The sequence below is a fragment of the Carassius carassius genome, chromosome 15 (assembly GCF_963082965.1).
Source record: "Carassius carassius chromosome 15, fCarCar2.1, whole genome shotgun sequence".
Taxonomy (NCBI): domain Eukaryota; kingdom Metazoa; phylum Chordata; class Actinopteri; order Cypriniformes; family Cyprinidae; genus Carassius; species Carassius carassius.
In genome coordinates, this window is record NC_081769.1 from 30098511 (window position 1) to 30121268 (window position 22758).

At 41.1% G+C, this 22758-nt stretch overlaps 1 long non-coding RNA gene across 1 annotated transcript; it reads right to left on the reverse strand.

Moving 5' to 3' along the window:
* Window positions 1-6134: 6134 nt before the first annotated feature.
* Window positions 6135-15912, reverse strand: LOC132158843 (uncharacterized). Its single transcript, XR_009437719.1, has 3 exons — window positions 15508-15912; window positions 9923-10149; window positions 6135-6494 (listed from the first exon to the last, which is right to left on the reverse strand). It is a non-coding gene; the product is annotated as an uncharacterized LOC132158843 (long non-coding RNA).
* Window positions 15913-22758: the final 6846 nt, after the last annotated feature.

Consider the following 22758-nt stretch of genomic DNA (forward strand, 5'->3'; position numbering starts at 1 on the left):
CAACATGTTCTTTTTGCCAAAACCCATTATCCCTGAAACATTATTAGGTTGTGTTTGGTTTAACTCAGTGGAAAAACATTTTAATTCATAATAATAATTTAATAATCATATCAAGATACCGGTGTTGGTTTTCCTGCTGGACATCACTGCCTGACGCACCTCCTCCAGTGCCTTTTGTACTGGTGTGCCATGACACCTATATATATATATATATATATATATTCTTGGTTTTGATCTGGAGAAACCCTTCAGTATATGTTGTTTAAACCTTTTTTAGTTTAATCAAGATACCTTTCATCATCCTGATTCCAAAAAAGATTCCAAATTAGATGATTCTGTCAATATCAGTCATATTTAAAGACCCAGGAGATGAAGTGTTTATGACCAAACCTCCAAACATTTGGTATATCTAAAAAGCCCTGAACATGCTTTGCACACATCCAGAGTTAAAACTGTGGCATAACTCACTAAAATATTATGTCCTCTAGAGAGAACAGAAGTCTATTCCTGGGTCTCAGGAGGACAGTGACCTCATAAATAGCATGCGAAAATTCAAGTATCCCCCATTAGTGCTGCTGCAAACTAGGAAACTACATTCATTGCAAACAAACAGCCTCTCCACATGTGCTGCCATCTGGTTGTAAGCTGTCGTGCACTTTCATGTTACACTCTGGCAACGCTTTTTGATGAAACATATTCCCTTGTTGAAAAGTTTCTGCAATCATGTTAACACAAAACAGGAAACTTGTGATTATTCATGTTTGCTCCGCCCAGTGAGACCAAACAACTCAGGCACTGAATATATCAGAACAACGGCCGAAGTATACAAAGCCGATTCCAAAAAAGTTTGGACACTGTGCATACTGTGAGTAAAAAAGTAATACAAAACTTATCATAAACTTATATTTTATTCACAATACAATATAGATAACATATCAAATGTTGAAAGTGAGACATTTTGAAATGTCATGCCAAATGACGACACGGACGAAACGGCATCTTGAAAAAGATTCGAATCATCTGTGATTTGCTCTTTTAGAAACTGCTCTTTTAGTCGAAGCAACCAGTGGAATCGCTGTCACAGGGACACCGCTGTACTGCGCCGTCACACCGACCAGGGACAGCTCGAACACACAAAGATTAGAGGCTTTGTAGCGACTATAGTTCATCAACTATTCGGCTCCGAAGCAAAAATGTGAATGAGTGGATGCTTCTGTCGCCTATTTACACCCATTGGCACAGGGAGCGGCACAGGTATGTTAAATCCACTAGCCAATTATCATTCTCTTAAACTCAGAGATGATTGGCTTCCCAAGTGAGACCCCATATGTCATTCGACATAACTCATACTTACCAACAGATAGGGAACAGTATTTATATTGTTGTTTATCTCTGATTCACACAAGGGCGTAGATTTGGTTTGAACTTTGGGGGGGTTGAATGTTGTATGCTGCCCGTTATTTTTTTCAAAAAAAAATTTTTTTGTGTATTGTTATTGGATAATTTATTTCTTCCTATCTATCTATCTATCTATCTATCTATCTATCTATCTATCTATCTATCTATCTGGCAACATGCTTTAACTGATTACAAATTCAACATGTACAAATATGAAAGAGACAACATTTAGACATTTATTTTAAGATTTTACATTCCACCTTAATGCATTTTTTTTTTTAAAGGGAAACACATCTTTAAAAACATTAAAGGCATTAATGTATAGCCTAACTTTACAAAGCTGCTGTTTTTCTATACTGTTTCCTATTTTATTTTATTGATTGAATGGCATCTTCTTTACCTGACTACCTGCTCCTCCTCTCCCTCTGCTGACTTAAACCGTTTGAGTAAACCGATTGCCTTGACTGTAATACCCGACAAGTAAACTTAACTCAAACGGTTTGAGTAAACAGATATCCTTAAGTTATGTTAACTCAAACCATTTGAGGAAACCGATTGCCTTAAACCGTTTAAGTTGAAAAAACTCACAGTTATGAGTACTCTGAACTTAATTCAGTTGAGTTCACTGAAAGAAGATATACATTGCAATTAAGTGATTAATTGAGTGATAATTGAGTTTAGTGATGAACACCTGCTGTTAACAAACAGAATTACTGAAGAAAAGAGAGAAAGGAAATACAGCTGACTTCAGACACAGCCTCACTCAAACCTGACAAGTTATGTTAACTCAAACCGTTTGAGGAAACCGATTGCCTTAAACCATTTAAGTTGAAAAAACTAACAGTTATGAGTACTCTGAACTTAATTCAGTTGAGTTCACTGAAAGAAGATATACATTGCAATAAAGATTAACTAAGTGCTGATTGTTAATTAGTGATGAACAGCTGCTGTTAACAAACAGAATCACTGAAGAAAAGAGAAACACAAGAACTACTACAACTGACTTCAGACACAGCCTTAGATGAAATCAACTGAAATAAAATACATGAAATCTCTCAAGATCTGATTAAACAACCCCACAAACAGCATCACCAGCTGCACTTATTAATAACCACACTGACTTTATTTCTGTCAGACGTCTACAGAAGATCTTATTGAGAATGAACTAAGGTTTAGATGTTGATTTATTGTTTCATTTGAAGTAACCATGTTAGAGATCAGTGTTTGCTTTAGTTGGGCTCTTGACCCTTGACTTCTGTCTTAGTCTTTTATCTGGCTGTTATAACCGTGTGTTTCTAAAACACATTTGTTGTAACTCAGAAGCCCAGAAAAAATGCCATCAGGTGTTAACCTGTACCTAGGTGTAGGTTGTTATGCTTTATATTGGGATGATAATTATTCATTATTATTCACAATTATTGAGCCATACGGGAGTCTTTTCTTTGATGAAGTAGGTGTAGTGTAATTTGTAGAAGTGGTTCTAGTAAAAAATGACACTAAGACCCAGTGGTTCTGTGATAATCAGTTAATATAAAAATGACTTTCTAAACATTTTGTACACATACATTTTTCTTCTATGCCAGTAGTTGGTCAAACACAGACATTAATAATCAGAATATGAACCTCTACAATGGTGACGGAAAAAAAACATGCTGCAATGCATGCTGGGTACTATTGTATTACAAAACTCATCCATGGCTCCCAGCATGCTCTGCAGCATTTTTTTTTATAGTCACCATTGTTGAGGTTCATATGCTGATTATTGATGTCTGTGTGTGACTAGTTGACACCATAGAAGTCCAAACTGTTTGGAAAGTCTTTGTATTATCTGATTATCACAGAACCACTGGCTCTTAGCATCCATTTACTATAATCAATCAAATTACACAATACCTATTTCATCAGAGACTAGACTCCGGACAGTTCAATAATTGATGATTATCATCACCAATATAAAGTATAACAACCTACACCTAGGTACAGGTTGGCACCTGATGGCATTTCTTCTGGGCTTTTGAATTACAACAAATGTGTTTTAGAAACACACGGTTATAACAGCCAGAGAAAACACTAAGACAGAAGTAAAGGGTTAAGAGCCCAACTAAAGCAAACACTGATCTCTAACATGGTTACTTCAAATGAAACAATAAATCAACATCTAAACCTTAGTTCATTCTCAATAAGATCTTCTGTAGATGTCTGACAGAAATAAAGTCAGTGTGGTTATTAATAAGTGCAGCTGGTGATGCTGTTTGTGGGGTTGTTTAATCAGATCTTGAGAGATTTCATGTATTTTATTTCAGTTGATTTCATCTAAGGCTGTGTCTGAAGTCAGTTGTAGTAGTTCTTGTGTTTCTCTTTTCTTCAGTGATTCTGTTTGTTAACAGCAGCTGTTCATCACTAATTCTCAATAAGCACTTAATTAATCACTTAATTACTTGAATGCAAAGTTTCAAAACTTACATGGTTTAAATCAAGGCAATCTGTTTACTCAAACGGTTTGAGTTAAGTTAACTTGTCGGGTTTTACAGTGTACCCTGCAGCTATATTTACCTCGAATCTGTTATAAAAACATGTTAAGAGATTATACACCTCATAACGTTATGAAATTTGTGTATAATCATCATTCATAAAATTCTAACATAGTAGAGATTATCAAAAGAAAGAAATTAAGTATTGAAACCGCCAGTAGGCGGCAGTGTTTCACTGTTTTAATGAGTTAGCCACTTAAATCGTTAATTCATCCAATTTGTTCAAAAGTCAGATTAATTTAGTAAGAAAACAAACACCGATGTGAATACTTTTGTCGTTGATAATTACGACACTATTAAAAAATATACTAGCAAAACAGACAGCTGCTTTGGTAACTTGTTATACTGATAGTTATAGCTAAATACATTGCAATGGATTAGCTAGCTAAATATATGTGGTGTGTACTAACTATTACACAATATTCTCATACCTCATTGTCAGTACATGCTGTATTTATTTATTTTTTTTGCATCCCTCTCTGACCAGCAGTTAAATATAGTCCGCTTTGCAGCGCTTCTCTTCATTTTTGGCGTTAACATTAACCGTGTGCTCTCCCATTCAAACACCACTCGCTTGTTTTGGTGAAAGTGCGACTCATTGGTTGGGCGTTACCAATCGGTTCAATGGAGGGGGAGTATCTTTTGTCTGATTTATTATGACATACTCATATTTGATTAGGAACAAAATTATTTTTACAAAATAAATGAATTATATTTTTTCATATTATATTTTTCATTTGATCTACTGTGATTTTCATGTTGAAATATTGGGGGGGGGGGGGGGGGGGGGGGTTGTAACTGATGGATTTGCATATTGTGGGGATTACCTCCCCCCATCCCCCCCATAAACTACGCCCCTGGATTCACACAATATCCGAACTGAACCAAACATGTTTCTATCTACAATCTCAATTAGGAGTGTCAATGGTCCATCTGAGAGTTAATGTGGCAATAATGCACTTATAAGTCTGCTGTCCATAAAGCAAGAAAAAGAAGACGCCTCACACGCCTGCTGCTGAGAACAAGCGCGCTCACAATAGTTCTAAAAGTTCGGACATTGTGTGAAACAGAGGTAAACAATGATATAAATACTGTTCTTTTTCTTTGCACAAAATGATCGTTTTTTGTCTTTACACATCAGCGTATGATCACGAGCCGCAGGGTTTAATTTTTTTGTTTTTGTTTGTGTGTGTTTTTTGCTTTTGTTTTATTGTGTACTTAGCTGTGATTCCCATCCACTTCATTATAAGACTAAGAGGCTGCAACGGTTTGTGTTAAAAATCTTTTCATCTGTGTTTTACTAAAGAAACAAAGTCACCTATTGTACATCTTGGATGCCCTGGGGGTAAGTAGATAAGCATCAAATTTTAATTTTTTGTTTAAATTAAATTTAAGTTTAATAAACTATCCCTTTAATATGTTAAACTGCTACAGGGGGAAAAACCCCTCATCTCTGAAAAACACCTGCTTAAATTTAAATACATGTTTTTGCAGAAATACTGTTTTGAATTCATTTTCTGTTAAGGTCACATTTTGTTTATTTTATGTAGCCTATACTGGGAAATGAAACAAGGATTTTTAGAGACAAAAAAAAAATATATATATTTTAAACATTTAGACATCAATACCATTTATATGGTGACACCTTTACATTTATAAATTTAGCAGATGCTTTGTTTTTGTTTTTTTAAGGCGAGGATAGACACATTTTTAGAAGAGATTTAATTTAGTGTAACTTCTATAGCATGACAGTAAGGCGCTACCTGGTGGAATCAACATGTATCATTATGAATTCAGGGGGAAAAAAGATCTTAGCACATAGAAGAGGATGGTTTTATAATTCCTGAGCATGTTTTGGGGTGGATCTTTCTCCCTTCAATTTCATTGCTTTCCTTGTTCTCCTTACCAACTTTCAGCTTGGCACAGCAGTTAATTTCTCATTCAAAATGCACTAAAAAACAAAACACTTCACTATGACACTAGCAACAATCATACACTGTTATAAAACAGGATTTATGCAGCATTTTCTTTTGTAAAATGTCTTTACAAAACAAGAATGAAAACTCTTGCATGGGGGTCTTGAAAACATACTGTATCACGTGTATGTGGGTTGTACAATCATAGATAGATAGATAGATAGATAGATAGATAGATAGATAGATGGATGTAAAATGAAATGTAGAATGAAATAAATGCAATGTTATGTATTATTATGTATTTTTATTTATATAGTGCCTTTCAACAATGTGGATCACTGGAATATTAATGTCCATACAAATGTGTAAGAAAATAATAGCCTACAAAAGTAGGCCTATGTAAAATAATTAGCTGCATACAGGATATTTGCAATAGGTCAAAACATTATAGATGTAAAGATACAAAAACAGACAGGCCTACATTTGGCTAAAAAAGATGACAGATAAATGTTGGCAATTCTGTAATAAACAAGAATAAGTACTGTTTTTTTCATGTTTTCATGTTTAAAATACCTCAGTTAACACTTTTATTGTTTAAATCACACATTAGTTAAAGCGTGTTTTACTGAGTGAATATTGACACACTAATCTAATAATGTTTACAGTCAATTCAATTCAAGTTTATTTGTATAGCGCTTTTTACAATACAAATCGTTACAAAGCAACTTTACAGAAAATTATGTTTCTACAATATTTAGTAGTAGCTAGTAGTTTGTGCACGTTTGACAGGATTTTAGAAAAATAAAAATAATAATAATAATAATAATACAAGACGTAGTCAGCTAGATGATGAACTATCAATATTATTAATTAATAGTAATTATAGGATGCAGTCACACATGTAGCAATAATTGTTAGTTCTGTTTGTTGATTCAAGGTTAGCGTCATCTGGGGTCCTCTGAGGGTCAGCATCATCTCTTCTCAGGTGTTCTGGATCCAGACTGGAGCTGGTGTAAATCCTAGTTACCACGGGATGTTAATCCCGTGGCAAAACATAGAAACAAAATAGAGACATCATTAGCATAGCTGCTGAAACTGAAGTAAAATTAGTTTAACCCAAGCTAAAGAATAAAAATGCAGATGCAACTACACTCACAATTTAAGAGATACATTATTCGAATGCTTGGCGAAAGAGATGCGTTTTTAATCTAGATTTAAACAGAGAGAGTGTGTCTGAACCCCGAACATTATCAGGGAAGGCTATTCCAGAGTTTGGGAGCCAAATGTGAAAAAGCTCTACCTCCTTTAGTGGACTTTGCTATCCTAGGAACTACCAAAAGTCCAGCGTTTTGTGACCTTAGGGTGCGTGATGGGTTGTAGCGTGGTAGAAGGCTAGTTAGGTACGCAGGAGCTAAACCATTTAGGGCCTTATAGGTAAGTAATGATAATTTGTAACTGATACGGAACTTAATAGGTAGCCAGTGCAGAGACTGTAAAATTGGGGTAATATGATCATATTTTATCAGTGAAAAAATTCATAAAGTCATTACTATTTAACGTTGGTGGAATATTTGAATCAGGTGGCGTCTGGTAATTTGTTAATTTAGCCACTGTGCTAAATAAAAACCTTGGATTGTTTTGGTTATTTTCAATGAGTTTGTGGATATGCTCTGCCCTAGCAGTTTTTAGAGCCTGTCTATACCTGGACATACTGTTTTTCCATGCAATTTTAAAAACTTCCAAGTTAGTTTTTCTCCATTTGCGTTCAAGACTACGAGTTACTTTCTTGAGAGAGTGAGTATTACTGTTATACCATGGCACAGTACGTTTTTCTCTAACCTTTTTCAATTTGATGGGGGCAACAGCTTCTAATGTATTAGAGAAAATAGTGCCCATGTTGTCAGTAATTTCGTCTAATTCATGTGTATTTTTGGGTACAAATAGCAGTTGAGATAGATCAGGCAGGTTATTTGCGAATCTGTCTTTGGTGGCTGGAACAATAGTTCTGCCCAGACGGTAACGCTGAGACATATAGTTAATATCAGTTATACGCAGCATGCACGATACAAGGAAATGGTCTGTAATATCATCACATTGGGGTACAATATCTATAGCAGTAAGATCGATTCCATGCGATATAATTAGATCTAGTGTATGATTAAAACGATGAGTGGTGACATTTTGCTTGACTCCAAAGGAGTTTATTAGGTCAGTAAACGCAAGTCCTAATGTATCATTTGCATTATCAACGTGAATATTAAAATCTCCCATGATTAGCGCCTTATCAACTGTAACTAGAAGGTCTGAGAGGAAATCTGCAAATTCTTTTAGGAATTCTGTATACGGCCCTGGTGGTCTATACACAGTAGCCAGAGCAAGAGATACATTAGATTTCTTTTGCATGTCTGACAGTGTAACATTTAGCAGAACTATTTCAAAAGAGTTAAACCTGTATCCTGTTTTCTGGGTAACATTGAGAATATCACTATATATTGTTGCAACACCTCCTCCACGACCAGTCTGACGGGGCTCATGCTTATAACAGTAGTTTAGTGGAGTAGACTCATTTAGACCAAAATAATCATTTGGTTTTAGCCAGGTTTCAGTCAAGCAGAGTACATCAAAACTATTTTCTGTGATCATTTCATTTACAATAACTGCTTTGGGTGTGAGTGATCTAATATTTATGAGCCCAAAATTTAAAAATTGTTTTTGTTCATTTACTTTACATTTTTCTGGTTTAATTACGATAAGATTTTTTCTAGATCCTACATTATATTTTGACCTCACTATTCGGGGAACAGACACAGTCTTAATAGTTTTTACAGCACAAGTACTTTTATCATTTAAGCGGGTGGAACAAAACTCATCATAATAGTTATTAGAGAATTGTCTTACTAGTCACATGGAGCGAAGTGTCCTGGAGATGTTGTCAGAGAGCAGCTCCGCTCCGATTCTGCTGGGGTGTAATCCATCAGCGCGAAACAGCCTAGGACGCTCCCAGAAAAGATTCCAGTTATTAACAAATAGCAGTTTCTGTTCTTTACACCATGACAACAGCCATTCATTTAAAGCAAAAAGTCTACTGAACCTTTCTTGTCCTCGTCGATACGTGGGCAGTGGTCCTGACACGACGATCGTTGCCGCGGGCGTCGTGCTGCGAACCGTCTCGATCAGGCTGCTGAAGTCCCTCTTCAGCGTCTCCGTCTGCCGCAGCGTGGTGTCGTTAACCCAGGCGTGAAGCACGACCGCTCTGGGGCTCTCGTCGACCTTCAGGATCGCGGGTATCTGCGCAGAAACATCGAGAACACGAGCACCAGGCAAACAATGAGTGTGCACTTTACCTTCGGCTAACGTAGCACTTACGTGTCGGACGATGGAGTCTCCGATGATCACAGCGTTGCGTCCTGTCTCGCGGAGGGGAGCGAAGCGGTTCCAGATGGAGATGTCGAAGGCAGGAGGGGGACCCGGCTCGCGTCCTCCGCTGTGGATGCACCCAGGGTCCGTGGTGTCCCGGCGTCGCAGTGAAGGACATCTGGGAAGATCGCGTCCTGGGTGCACCGGGCCTGTGCAGAGAAACACACGGAGTAGACGTGGTGGGACTGTTAGCAGATCGCTGTATACTTACCCCGGACTTGTGAGCGTCAGCCCGGGATGATTCCAGCGCGGTTCTCCGCTCTCTCAGCTGGGCCTGCCTCACCTCCAGGTCGCGAATCTGCTTTCCCACGGCCTCGAGCTCGAGCTGCACAGAGTGGAGACATTCATCCGCCATTAAAGCAAGTAACAGTGAGTACAGCAGTGGTAATGTGTGTGAATAGAGTATTAGCAATGTTAGCGCAGTTAGCTGCAACCACGCCGCTGATGCTAACGGGCTAAAAGCTAATAGCGGACCCGAGATCAAAATAAAACTAGTGATAGCAAGGCGCTCTGATTGTTTTTGTTGTAGAATACAATAGAGGATATATTCACACATTATATAAACGGAAACGATGATGTATAAAATTGATTTTTGAGTTAAAAATAGTCAATGAAAAGAATATAGTGACGGAGCTCAAACGCAGTACAGCCGCCAACAACCAAGAGAATCAACAAGTCAAGAGAATCAAATATGTTTGTAGCATAATCTGCTTCCAGATTTAACAGTTATGGATACACTATATATTTTTATTCAACACAAACATGTAGACAAAAAACAATACAGTGCAAATGATCCACAGAGCAACAGCGACATGATTCAGGGTACGTGCAGTTTTGGAGTTTCTCTCTGCTAATTCTCGCTGTCCTGAGTAGTTGGCATTTCGAGTCTGTGAAAACAATTGCGAAACAATCATGTTAACAACTTCTGTTGTCAGAAAGAGGGGGGTAAAATCTGTGCATGGGTTTCATGCAACCCCTTTCACACAGAGTGTTATTCCCGGAAAATAGTCATAGAATTGCCAGAATTCCTTTTGTGTGACCTCAAAAATTTCCCAGGGGACTTTGCTGGGATCAGTCCCAAAAGGCAGGACCAATGAGGTAAAGGGTTGTAGTGATAACGCACATTAGCGTTCACCAGATTACTTGAATATGCGTCACATTGCGTGTCACATCCTCATTTCTGGGTGAACACATGCACAGATTCCAGAAAATGACTGCCAGTGTGAATTTTCCAAAATTATACGATCCAGGTACAAATCATGGACACATTATCTGTGTATTTTCCAGAATCTCATTTTCATTTGATGAAAGACTTACAGGTTAAAATTGTATTTAAACTATGAGGCTGTTATCTGCAACTGATCATCATTTACATGAAACCATGCAGATAACAGGACCAATGGTAGTTAAAGTTACATTAATTAACTTATCTTGTTTATAATCTTTACATATTTGTGTGACCACAGATTCAAGTAAAGTTCCCTTTCAAAAGCTACTCTCGATGCTGCGCTCAATAGCGCTAATGAGAACATTCTTTGTTCGACCGGTTGCGAAGCACGTGTGTCAAACACGCCAAGAATTGGCTTATATAACCTCGGTGAAAACGTCATTGATTACGTGCACCTGCAGGTTATAAATAGACGTGAAACGGAAACATCCCCAGGTTTCTTTGTCTTCGAGACCGCTTTGTGTGTGTGTGTGTCACTGTCTAGTTTAAAAGAGAATATATATATATATATATATATATATATATATATATATATATATATAGAAAGAAAAAGAAAATAGAGATCCTGTCTAGTGCAGTCAGGAGATGCTTGCCACCTTGTGCTCAAGTTATCCCAGACGATGATTTACATGATTATTGTTTAGAGTGCCTCGGGGAAGAGCATGCGATCGCTGCTCTCGAGGACGCAGAGTGTGAGCACTGTGAATTGTTCCCCATCGGGGTGCTCCACTCGAGGCTTGCTTTCTTTCGCGAGGGGCGAGCCTCGGCGTCCTCATTAAGATCATGGGGCTCGCGCGTCGACATTGCCGAGAGACGAGGAGTGCGCGAGTGTCCTCTCTCTCTCGCGCTCTCCCCTGATCGCGAAGCCCCCGCTGCTGAAGCGCGCCCCGGCGCTTCTTCAGAGCGGGACGAGGACGCGGGTTCTCTTGCCTCCGTCGATATGGAGACAGAGAGCGCCGCCTCTGAGCGCTCCTCCCGCGATTATAAAGCGTTTGGGGAGCTTCTCGAGGTCGTGACTAACGCGGTGGCCAGGCTTAAGTTAGAATGGCCACAAGAGGAAGAGAACCTTAAGCACTCTAGATTAGATGACAGATTTTTGTCAGGTGGCCAAGGGGGGAGATCCCAAAATCGATCTCTCCCCTTTTTCCCAGATCTCCATGATGAGTTACCCCGTTCATGGAATAAGCCTTATTCTTCACGTATTGTGGTTCCCACGACGTCAATTTATTCAACTATCGTGGGCGCTAAGGCACAGGGATATGTGGCGATGCCTCAGGTCGAAGAGACGCTTGCGGGCTATCTCTCCCCTGGGAGTTCATCCTCACTTAAAAAGCCAACTCTCCCCACCAAGCCATGTAGAGTAACATCATCTCTGGTGGGGAAGGCATTTCAAGCAGCGGGTCAGGCTGGTGCTGCCCTGCACACCATGGCGGTTCTGCAGGCATACCAGGCTGACCTGCTGAAGGACCTGAGCACGGGCGGGAGTGTTAGTGAGGAAGCGTTTTCAGAGCCATTGGTGTTTCGGGGAGCAGCGGCCTCCAGCGAAATGTTAAATGCTCGGTTGCTTCCTGCCACGTTTCAGGACACCGGACATCTAACATCCCCCCAACAAAACGAAGTGTCAAAATTACTGCCCCTTTCGGAGAAACTGGCAGCGTGGAAGCTACTGCCAAATATCTCCCCATGGGTACAAAACACTGTAGCGAGGGGCTACAGGATTCAGTTTGCATATCGTCCTCCGCGTTTCAACGGCGTGGTATCCACTTCCGTGAAACCGGAACGAGCACATTGGTTGACACAGGAATTGCAAACGCTGCTGGAAAAAGGGGCCATAGAACATGTTCCCCTGCCAGACAGACAGTCAGGCTACTACAGCCGGTATTTTCTTGTTCCCAAGAAAGATGGGGGGTTGCGTCCAATTTTAGATCTTCGCGGGTTAAACCGCTACCTCAGAACATACAAGTTCAAAATGCTGACAATCAAGATGATTGTGTCTCAGATCCAGTCAGGCGATTGGTTCGTGACTATCGATCTCAAGGACGCTTATTTTCACATCGAAATCTTGCCACAACACAGGAAGTTCCTGAGGTTCGCTTTCGGGGGCGAAGCTTACCAGTATCGGGTTCTTCCATTCGGCCTAGCTTTGTCACCCCGCACGTACACGAAATGTATGGATGCAGCTCTGGCTCCTCTGCGACTCCAGGGCATCCGCATTTTGAATTCTATAGACGACTGGCTGATTCTGGCTCAGTCTCAGGAGCTAGCGCTTCGACATCGGGATGTCGTTCTAGCTCATCTCGAATCTCTGGGGTTGAGACTCATCGCCAAGAAAAGCGTTCTCTCACCCTCCCAGAGGACAACGTATTTGGGGGTGGTATGGGACTCGGTCGTAATGCAGGCACAGCTGTCTCCTGCACGTGTTGAATCCATTTTAAACACCCTAAAGAACATAAAGCTAGGCCAGAAAGTCACAGTTCATCACTTTCAGAAAGTTTTAGGTCTCATGGCAGCTGCATCCACGGTGAGACCCCGGTTTCTGACTTTGGGTCCCACTCTAGGTCTGTGTTGTCGTCGCAAGTTGCTAACGACAGACGCTTCCCTCACGGGCTGGGGAGCGAACTTAAATGGCCGTCCAGCCCAAGGGATCTGGAGAGGTCATCTTCTCGAATGGCACATCAATTGCCTCGAAATGAAGGCTGTATTTCTGGCCCTGAAATACTTCCTCCAGCAGTTGAGAGGCTACCATGTCCTAGTGCGGGTGGACAATACATCTGTAGTCTCTTACATAAATCACCAGGGCGGACTGCGTTCGCGCCGCTTGAACAAGTTAGCGCAGCAGGTCCTGCTTTGGGCACAGGACAAGTTCCTGTCCCTCAAGGCGATTTACATTCCGGGGCATATGAATGTGGGAGCAGATTGGCTGTCCAGACAAGCTGTGACACACGGGGAATGGAAACTCCACCCCGAAGTAGTGGGTCAAATCTGGGAAAGATTTTACGAAGCAAAGGTGGACCTCTTTGCTACACAGGAGACAGCACAATGTCCCCTCTACTTCTCTCTGACTCATCCAGCTCCCCTGGGTCTGGACGCGATGGCCCATGCTGGGCCCAGACTGCATCTTTACGCCTTTCCTCCGATTGCTCTGCTCCCGGGAGTCCTGGCCAAGGTCCGTCAACAGGGGTCTCGCCTCTTACTGATCGCGCCCCGTTGGCCGACCAGAGTCTGGTTCTCAGATCTAATATCCCTCCTCAACGGCTCGCCATGGGCGATTCCGATCAGGAGGGATCTTCTCTCTCAGGCGCAGGGGACAATATTTCATCCCCGGCCCGAGCTCTGGAACCTTCACGTCTGGCCCCTGAGAGGGACCAGCTAAGAGAGGCTGGCCTTTCAGCAAGCGTAATAGAAACTATTCTAAGTGCTAGGGCTCCCTCCACTAGAAGAATGTATGCCCTCAAATGGCGTGTTTTTGAGGACTGGTGCATGACACACCATGTAGACCCAGCTCACTGCCAAATTGTTTCAGTACTGGAGTTTCTGCAAGAGAAATTGTCCTCAGGCACAGGCCTTAGTACTCTCAGAACCTACGTGGCCGCTATTTCGGCTTGCCACGTCCTGATTGACGGGGTTTCTGTTGGAAAGCACCCTCTAGTCGCCCGCTTCATTCGTGGGGCTAAGCGGTTGAGGCCACCCACTAGAGCTACGGTCCCTTCATGGGATTTAGCCATAGTGCTCGAAGGGTTGGCTGGCCCCCCATTCGAACCATTAGAATCAGCGCCTGACAGGCTTCTGGCTCTAAAGATGGTTTTTCTCATGGCCATTACCTCTCTAAAGAGAATTGGGGATTTACAGGCTTTGTCAGTCCTGCCATCCTGCTTAGATTTTGCCCCTGGGCGAGTCAAAGTTATTCTGCATCCTCACCCTAACTATCTTCCAAAAGTTCCTTTCTCGACCATACATCCGGTCATTCTCGAAGCTTTCGGTCCTCCGCCATTCACGACACCGGAGCAGCAAGGACTTCACTTACTGTGTCCAGTACATGCTCTTCAGATTTACGTCCACCGCACTAGCCAGTGGCGTAAGTCAGAGCAACTTTTCATATGCCATGGGGGCCGTAACCGGGGGGCGGCTGCAACCAGGCAAACAATTTCACATTGGGTGAGGGATGCTATTGCCCTAGCCTACGAGGCGCGTGGTCAAACTTCGCCTTTAGGAGTTAGGGCCCATTCAACCAGGGGGGTGGCATCTTCAATGGCTTTAGCAAGAGGTGCACCCTTGAAGCAAGTGTGTGATGCGGCAGGTTGGTCCTCTTCGCACACATTTGTCAGATTCTATAGCTTGGATGTCCATGCTACTCCGGGCTCGCATGTCCTTGAGTCCACATCCCAGAGTCATGTCTGAGACCTCTTCGGTGTTTGTGCGCACACACTACACAACCTTGGGGGTCCAGACACTTACAGTGCGGCGGCGTTGGTATTCTCGTTCCCATTAGCGCTATTGAGCACAGCATCGAGAGTAGCTTTTGAAAGGGAACGTCTCGGGTTACTTGACTGTAACCCTGTTCCCTGAAAAAGCGGGAACGAGATGCTGCGCCTCAATGCCGCACTGTTGACGTGTCCGGACGTCTCTTCAGAAAAAGGGGTAACCTGGGGATGTTTCCGTTTCACGTCTATTTATAACCTGCAGGTGCACGTAATCAATGACGTTTTCACCGAGGTTATATAAGCCAATTCTTGGCGTGTTTGACACACGTGCTTCGCAACCGGTCGAACAAAGAATGTTCTCATTAGCGCTATTGAGCGCAGCATCTCGTTCCCGCTTTTTCAGGGAACAGGGTTACAGTCAAGTAACCCGAGACGATTTGGCCTCTCGCCTTGGTAGTCAACTGCATCTCCTTTTAAAAGATAAAATAAGTAAACTAAACTAAACCTGATCGAGTGCTGCATCAAGCAAAAGGAATTCAATAGTTATCACTTCAGAATTCAAAAATACATCATAAATAACAATAAAGTGTACTTACAGAGAGTGAGTAAACCAGTGCAGCAGTGCCCAGATGAAAACAGCAACACAGCATGGTGAAGATGGAATAGCAAGTGTACTCTGGCACTGGTTTGGCCAGTGGAGTGGTGAGCACAAAAAATGCAGGCTGCACAGTGACCACAGACTGCCCCTGGATGTAAGGGCCTTGGGGGACTGCTTGGCTCGGAAAGGAGGGAGGATATACAGCAGGATTGTGCTGGTATGCTGGTGGTGGTGCTTCAGGCTGCAACATCACTGATTTATCTGATGAACTGTAGGCTCCTGAAGGCAGGTTGAAAGACTGGCTGGGGTCCATTCTTCTGAAATTTCCTTGGCTTTGTGCTCTGCTGAGATGTATGTATACTGTACTCGAGTTCAGGCTTTTCTGATCTGATGAAGGAGGTCAGCAAATGGGGAGGGAGTTGTAAGGGAGAAGTGACAATAACTTTTCCCACTGTTTCCATCATTCTATAAAACTGCAGGCGCCACTTTGTGGTTTTAGATTTACTCTGATGAGATACAATAAATATTATACCATATGTGACCCTGGACCATAAAACCAGTCTTAAGTCGCTGGGTTATATTTTTAGCAATAGCCAAAAAAACATTGAATGGATCAAAATTATCGATTTTTCTTTTAGGTCAAAAATCATTAGGATATCAAGAAAAGATCATGTTCCATGAAGGTATTTTGTAAATTTCTTAATGTTAATATATCACAACTTAATGTGTGATTACTAATATGCATTGCTAAGAATTCATTTGGACAACTTCAAAGGCGATTTTTATCAGTATTTAGATTGTTTTGCACCCTCAGATTTCAGTTTTTCCAATAGTTGTGTCTCGCTAAATATTTTCAGGTCCTAATACATCAATGGAAGATTATTTATTCACCTTTCAGATTATGTATAAATCTAAATTTCGAAAAATGTACTCTTAAGAGTCACATATTCACTAGAATAGTTTGAAATGTGAATCACTTTCTTCATCAAGAAAATGGATCAGCGTAGTTTTAACATTGTATAGTAGTTTTACATTTGAATAATCAGTTACAGTATATTACGTAAAAGGTAAATTATAAATTAAATGTGTCCTTTTACTATTGCTTGGACAAAATGCTGCACATTTCTTTGTGAAACTGAAATATAATACTATAATTATATCCTAATATTGCACTTCCACATTATTGCTCTTTTGATGATTTTGATTGCTTATATTGTACAGTAAGTCGCTTTGGATAAAATCATTTTCCAAATTACAAAATTTAAATATAATGTAAATGTAAACAAGAAAGATAAATTGACATTTTTAAGCAAGCCCCAAATCAAATAAATAACACAAATAAAATAAATCTCTTTATATAAATAAAAAAAGGCTTTTTATGTGTCTTTCCATTTAAAAATGGAGGCAACAACTGCATTTAAATCATGATCCGAACAAAGATGCTGCATACATGCAACATGAGGAGTTTGTAATTTAAATTAGATGATAACCTAAAACGATACCTAAAGCATATCTGCATGAAACAGCAGACAAGCTGAATGAGATGCATATTCACTCTCTGAGAGCAGGTGGCGCTTAAAGTCTTTCCTTGGTTTCGTTGTAAGCAAAGCAGCACTGCACTTATGAACTTTAATATGCATTATACAGAGGCAAGATGAAAAGAAAAATACCTTGTAAACTTTTCTAAAGTTAGTTCCCCTAAGTCATACATTCATAGACCCCTAAATGAATTGCAATTTGTTTAGCATCTCAACCGATTTGAATAGTCACATATTTGAATCGATTTTCAACCAGCTCACGGTTAATTGTTACATCCCTAATTAAAACCATGTCACACTAAGATATAATCAAGTTTGAATATCTTTAAACATTTAAATTATTTTATTTTTTTTGCTATTATTGCCAACTGCTGTTAATATGGCCATCAAATCCTGAAAGTTGCAGCAAACCTTTCAGTTAACTGATCTGAATGCTCACAATCAATCGGTCAATCAATCAATAAACAAATATCCATGGATCATAATTCTTGAATTGTTTATTTTGTAATTAGTCAATTCAGTTTGACTGGTTCAGGCTGCATTATTGTAGGCTTATTAAAAGAGTGTACACAGGAATAAAACAGCTGTTTGACAAGCTCATCTTCAAATGCCACATTTACTTTACATTACTTTACATTTCTTAGTAACTATTAAACTTTTGCCTGGAAGTGTTTTCATCTTCAATTTAGGAAATTTCACTCAAGGAAAAAGAATACACAAACAAACAAACAAACAAACAAACAAAAAAAGTGGTGTTGCATTTCTCACTCAGAAAATTGCGCTAGTAAATGACAATTAATTACAGAGAAGCAGCTGGTAACACACTGAATTAATGCAGTTTTTAAGTAAAAAGACTGAAATAGAAAAATAAGAATAAAAAGAGGAAACCAAAAAAGTGGATCGATAAACCAAATCTGTACCAGCTAGACAATACATATTTACCAGTGGAGCATGACAGTTATGGGAAAGTTACATGAATTAACTTGTACTACTTATAATGCTTACATATATGCAGAGGTGCAAGCATGTTTTTTGGGCCCCTTGGATAAGCCTAGTGGATAATTTTTTACCATCCAAGTGCTGTACCAAGCACAAAAAATTAAATAGTTATCCCTGTGGTGTTCATAAATGTATCATAAATAAAAGGAAAGCACATGCATCGATACTTAAAGTGAGGGAGTAAACCAGTGCAGCAGTGCCCAGAGGTAAACAGCAGCAGAGCATAGGTAAAGATGGAATAGCAAGTGTACTCTGGCACTGGATTGGCCAGTGGAGTGGTGGGCACAAAAACTGCAGGCTGCACAGCGACCACAGACTTTTCTGGAAAAGAAGGAAGGTATCCAGCGAAATTGTCCTTGTATACAGGTGGTTTTGCAATAACATCACTGATTTCTCAGATGAATTGTAGGCTTCTGGAGGCTGACTGAAGAACTGGCTGGGATCCATTCTTCTGATTATTGGATTTTGGTTGTAATTCCCTTTGCCTTGTGCTGTGCAGCGATGTATTTGTTGCTGTACTCTGGTTCAGGCTTTTCAGTGCTGATGAAGGCAGTTAGCAAATGAAAAGCAATTTGTAGGTTGCAGGGGAGGAGAGACAAGAGCTTTAACACTGTTTCCATCATACTATGTGTAGTGTAACCGACAGAACACTAGAGGGCACTCCTGTGCAGAAAAGGATATACGGGGGGATTGGGGAGAATAAGAATAAATGGATGTTCAATAACAGAGCTGTTCGCGTGTCTTGATGTTTAACCTCAGAGATTAAGTGATAACCATCTGCTACATGGTGTCAGAAGTGTTTTTTCACAACCTGAAAAGAAAGAAACAAAGAAGTAAGTGAGAAAATAGAGCGATGTTGCACACAAACTGCTAGAAATAAAGAGAATTGACACAGTGCTCAAGTGCAATTGAGAACGGGCCAAAGAAAAGAAAAGAAAACGAACATCGGAGCAGTGCACTCGAGATTAAGAGTAGTGAACAGTCAAAATATGGATCAGATATTTTCACTGACACCTCCGGGAAGTTTCAACTTCGACGAGCCCAGTTCATGGCCACAATGGATGCGCCGCTTTGAACGATTCAGAGTAGCGTCGGGGCTTGCAGAAAAAAACTCTGCCTACCAGGTAAACTCTCTTCTTTACATTATGGGGGAGAAAAGTGACGATATATTAAATACATTACCCCTAAACGAAGAAGAGAAGAAGAGTTATGAAGAAGTCAAGAAGGCTTTAAGTGAGCACTTTATTGGCAGACACAATGTTATTTATGAGAGAGCAAAATTCAACAGCAGATTTCAACAGGCTGGCGAATCAGCAGAGAGTTTTATCACGGACGTGTACAAGCTTGCGGAACACTGCAAATATGGCGATCTCCATGAGGAAATGATCAGAGACCGCATTGTAGTGGGAATAAGAGATGCAAAGCTCTCAGAGAGACTGCAACTAGATCCAAATTTGACATTGGATAAAACAATAACTCAGGTCAGACAAAATGAGGAAATAAAACGTCAGCAGCCAATAATAAGACGAGAAAAGTCTGAAGTAAAAGAAGTTAACGTTGATGCAGTCGTAACAAAGAGAACATCTAAAGCAAAAATGACATCGCAAAAAGCAGAGGGGACAGTGCAGAGAACGCAAAGTTTTTACAATGCGGCTCATAAAATAAAACAAATGGATTCCTGCAAGAGATGCGGAAAAAGTCCACAACACCCATGGAAATTGTGTCCAGCTAGAGAAGCGGAATGCAGAAAATGTAGGAAAAAAGGACATTTTGCTACAGTATGGCGGTCAGTTCAAAGACTCGAAGCGATCGTTGACAGTTCATATGATGAGTCTGCATTCTTGGGAACAATCCAGACCCAAAAACAAGAGAATATGTGGCAAGAGAAAATACTGGTGAATAAAGAACCAATCACCTTTAAAATAGATACAGGTGCAGCAGTCACAGCTATTCCAGCATCTTTGTATTCAGCTGAAAAGCAAGGGAAACTCAAAGATTCCAAAAAGAAGATCCTGGGACCTAACAGTACTCCATTGAAAGTGATGGGTACGTTTAGTGCATGCCTGCAGAAGGACAAAAAGAGAATTTGGCAGGACATATATGTTGTAACGGATCTAGTGATGCCGCTGCTTGGACTGCCTGCAATTCAAGGCTTACAGTTACTGCAGCAGGTAGCTAACATACACAAACCTGGAGAGCAGTACAAGGCAATGTTCCCCAAAGTTTTCTCGGGACTCGGAAAATTAGAGGGCAGCTACAAGATCAAACTGTCGGAAGGAGCCGTCCTGTATGCTCTATCAGCCCCACGATGAGTACCGCTACCGCTAGTGGAGAAAGTAAAACTGGAACTCCACAGAATGGAAGAAATGGGAGTCATTCGACGAATCGAAGAGCCTACTCCCTGGTGCGCGGGTATGGTTGTCGTGCCAAAACCGAATGGCAATATCAGGATTTGCGTCGATCTCACACGGTTGAACGAGAATGTGTGCAGAGAAAGACACATACTGCCAGCTGTGGATGAGACTTTAGCACAGCTAGAGGGAGCAGCTGTGTTCTCCAAATTGGATGCCACATCTGGTTTCTGGCAAATACCCTTGCATGAAGACTCCGAGCCTCTAACAACATTCATTACACCCTTTGGGAGATACTGCTTTCGGCGCCTTCCTTTTGGGATATCTTCGGCCCCGGAGCATTTCCAGCTCAGAATCTCTCAGATCATTGCAGGAACGACTGGAGCTCTTTGTCATGCAGACGATGTCCTAGTGTTTGGAAAAGAACGAGAAGAACACAATGAGAGACTGTGTGAGGTGCTGAAGAAGTTTGAAAAAGCTGGACTAACACTAAATGATAAGTGTGTCCTTGCTGTCGATAGAGTGAAGTTCCTAGGCCATATCATAAGCGCTCAAGGGATCGAAGCAGACGAGGACAAGATTAAAGCCATCCTTAACATGCCTGAGCCAGAGAATGTGGAAGGTGTGAGACGTTTCATGGGAATGGTTAACTACGTCGGGAAGTTTTCACCTCATCTGCCGACTCTCACAAAGCCACTGAGAGACCTGTTAAGAAATGACAACACCTGGACATGGGATGCACAGCAGAAAGAAGCTTTTGCAAAAGTAAAGAAAGAACTCAGCTCACCAGCTATACTGGCACAGTATAGTCCAAACAGCGAGACTGTAGTTTCAGCCGACGCTTCATCTTATGGTCTAGGCGGTGTGCTCATGCAGAAACAACCAAATGGTGAGTGGAGGCCTGTTGTATATATCTCAAGGAGTCTAACCCCCACAGAGACACGATATGCACAAATTGAAAAAGAAGCTCTTGCGACAACATGGGCATGTGAGCGACTCAGTGCATATTTGCTTGGATTGTAATTTACAGTGCATACCGACCACAAACCCCTAATATCACTGTTGGGCAAAAGACCAATTGATGATTTACCTCCAAGAATTCTTCGGTTCAAACTGAGGCTGCTCAGATACAAGTACAACATCATGTACGTTCCAGGAAAACAACTGGTCACGGCAGATGCGTTGTCACGAGCGCCATCGGGACCTGAAAAATCAACAGAAAACGAAACATTGGAGGATGAGTGTAGAGCTTTTGTGGATTTCATAGTTCAACAAATCCCTGCAACAAAAACAAAACTGAAACAGATTCAGGAAATACAGACTGAGGATCTAACCTGCCAACAACTAAGACAGTATACACAAAAAGGTGTCGGAACAACTCGTGCCATACTGGTCTCATAGGGCAGATATCCACGTGGCAAACGGTATCCTACTGAAAGGAGAACGAATTATAATTCCAAAACCCATGCAGAGAGAGATGCTCGAAAGACTTCATCAAGGTCATCAAGGAATGACGTAGTGCATTGCAAGGGCACAGCAATCTGTATGGTGGCCAGGTGTTATAAGAGATGTAAGAGTTAGTGGAGAGATGTGACATCTGCTGTCAGCATTCCCAGCAGAAAACAGAGCAATTGATGCCAACACCTCTACCAGCGAGACCCTGGCAACGAGTCGCAGCTGATATCTTCCAATGGGAAGGAGGACATTATCTGGTGGTGGTTGACTATTTCTCCAGATACATTGAGGTTGCAAACTTGCCAAAACTCATAACAGCGACAACAGTGGAGAGGCTGAAGGTCATCTTTGCCAGGTTTGGAATCCCTGAAACACTGGTGACAGATAACGGTCCACAGTTTGAGAGTTTTCCCAAGACTATGATTTCGAACATGTCACAAGCAGTCCACGTTACCCCCAGAGCAATGGAGAGGCAGAGCGAGCGGTGCGGACAGTAAAACAAATGCTGAGAAAGAACCAAGACCCTCAGAGAGCTCTTTTGGCCTACAGATCGACTCCATTAGCTCATGGGATCTCACCTGCAGAACTCTTGATGGGGAGAAGAATAAGGTCAACAGTCCCAGTTCCACCTAAATATCTCAACCCAAGATGGCCTGACCTGAAAGTGTTCAGAAGAAAAGATAGAATGTTAAAAGAGAAACAACAGGAAACATTCAGATCTAGACACAGAGCGAAAAATCTACCAGTCATCATACCTGGACAGAAAGTGTGGATCAGGACATCGAAGACCACTGGAACGGTCCAGGGCGAAGCAGCAACACCAAGATCGTATCAGGTAGAAACAGAGATGGGAACACTGAGAAGGAATCGATCTCATCTTACTGTTCTTCCAGAACCAACTCAGCA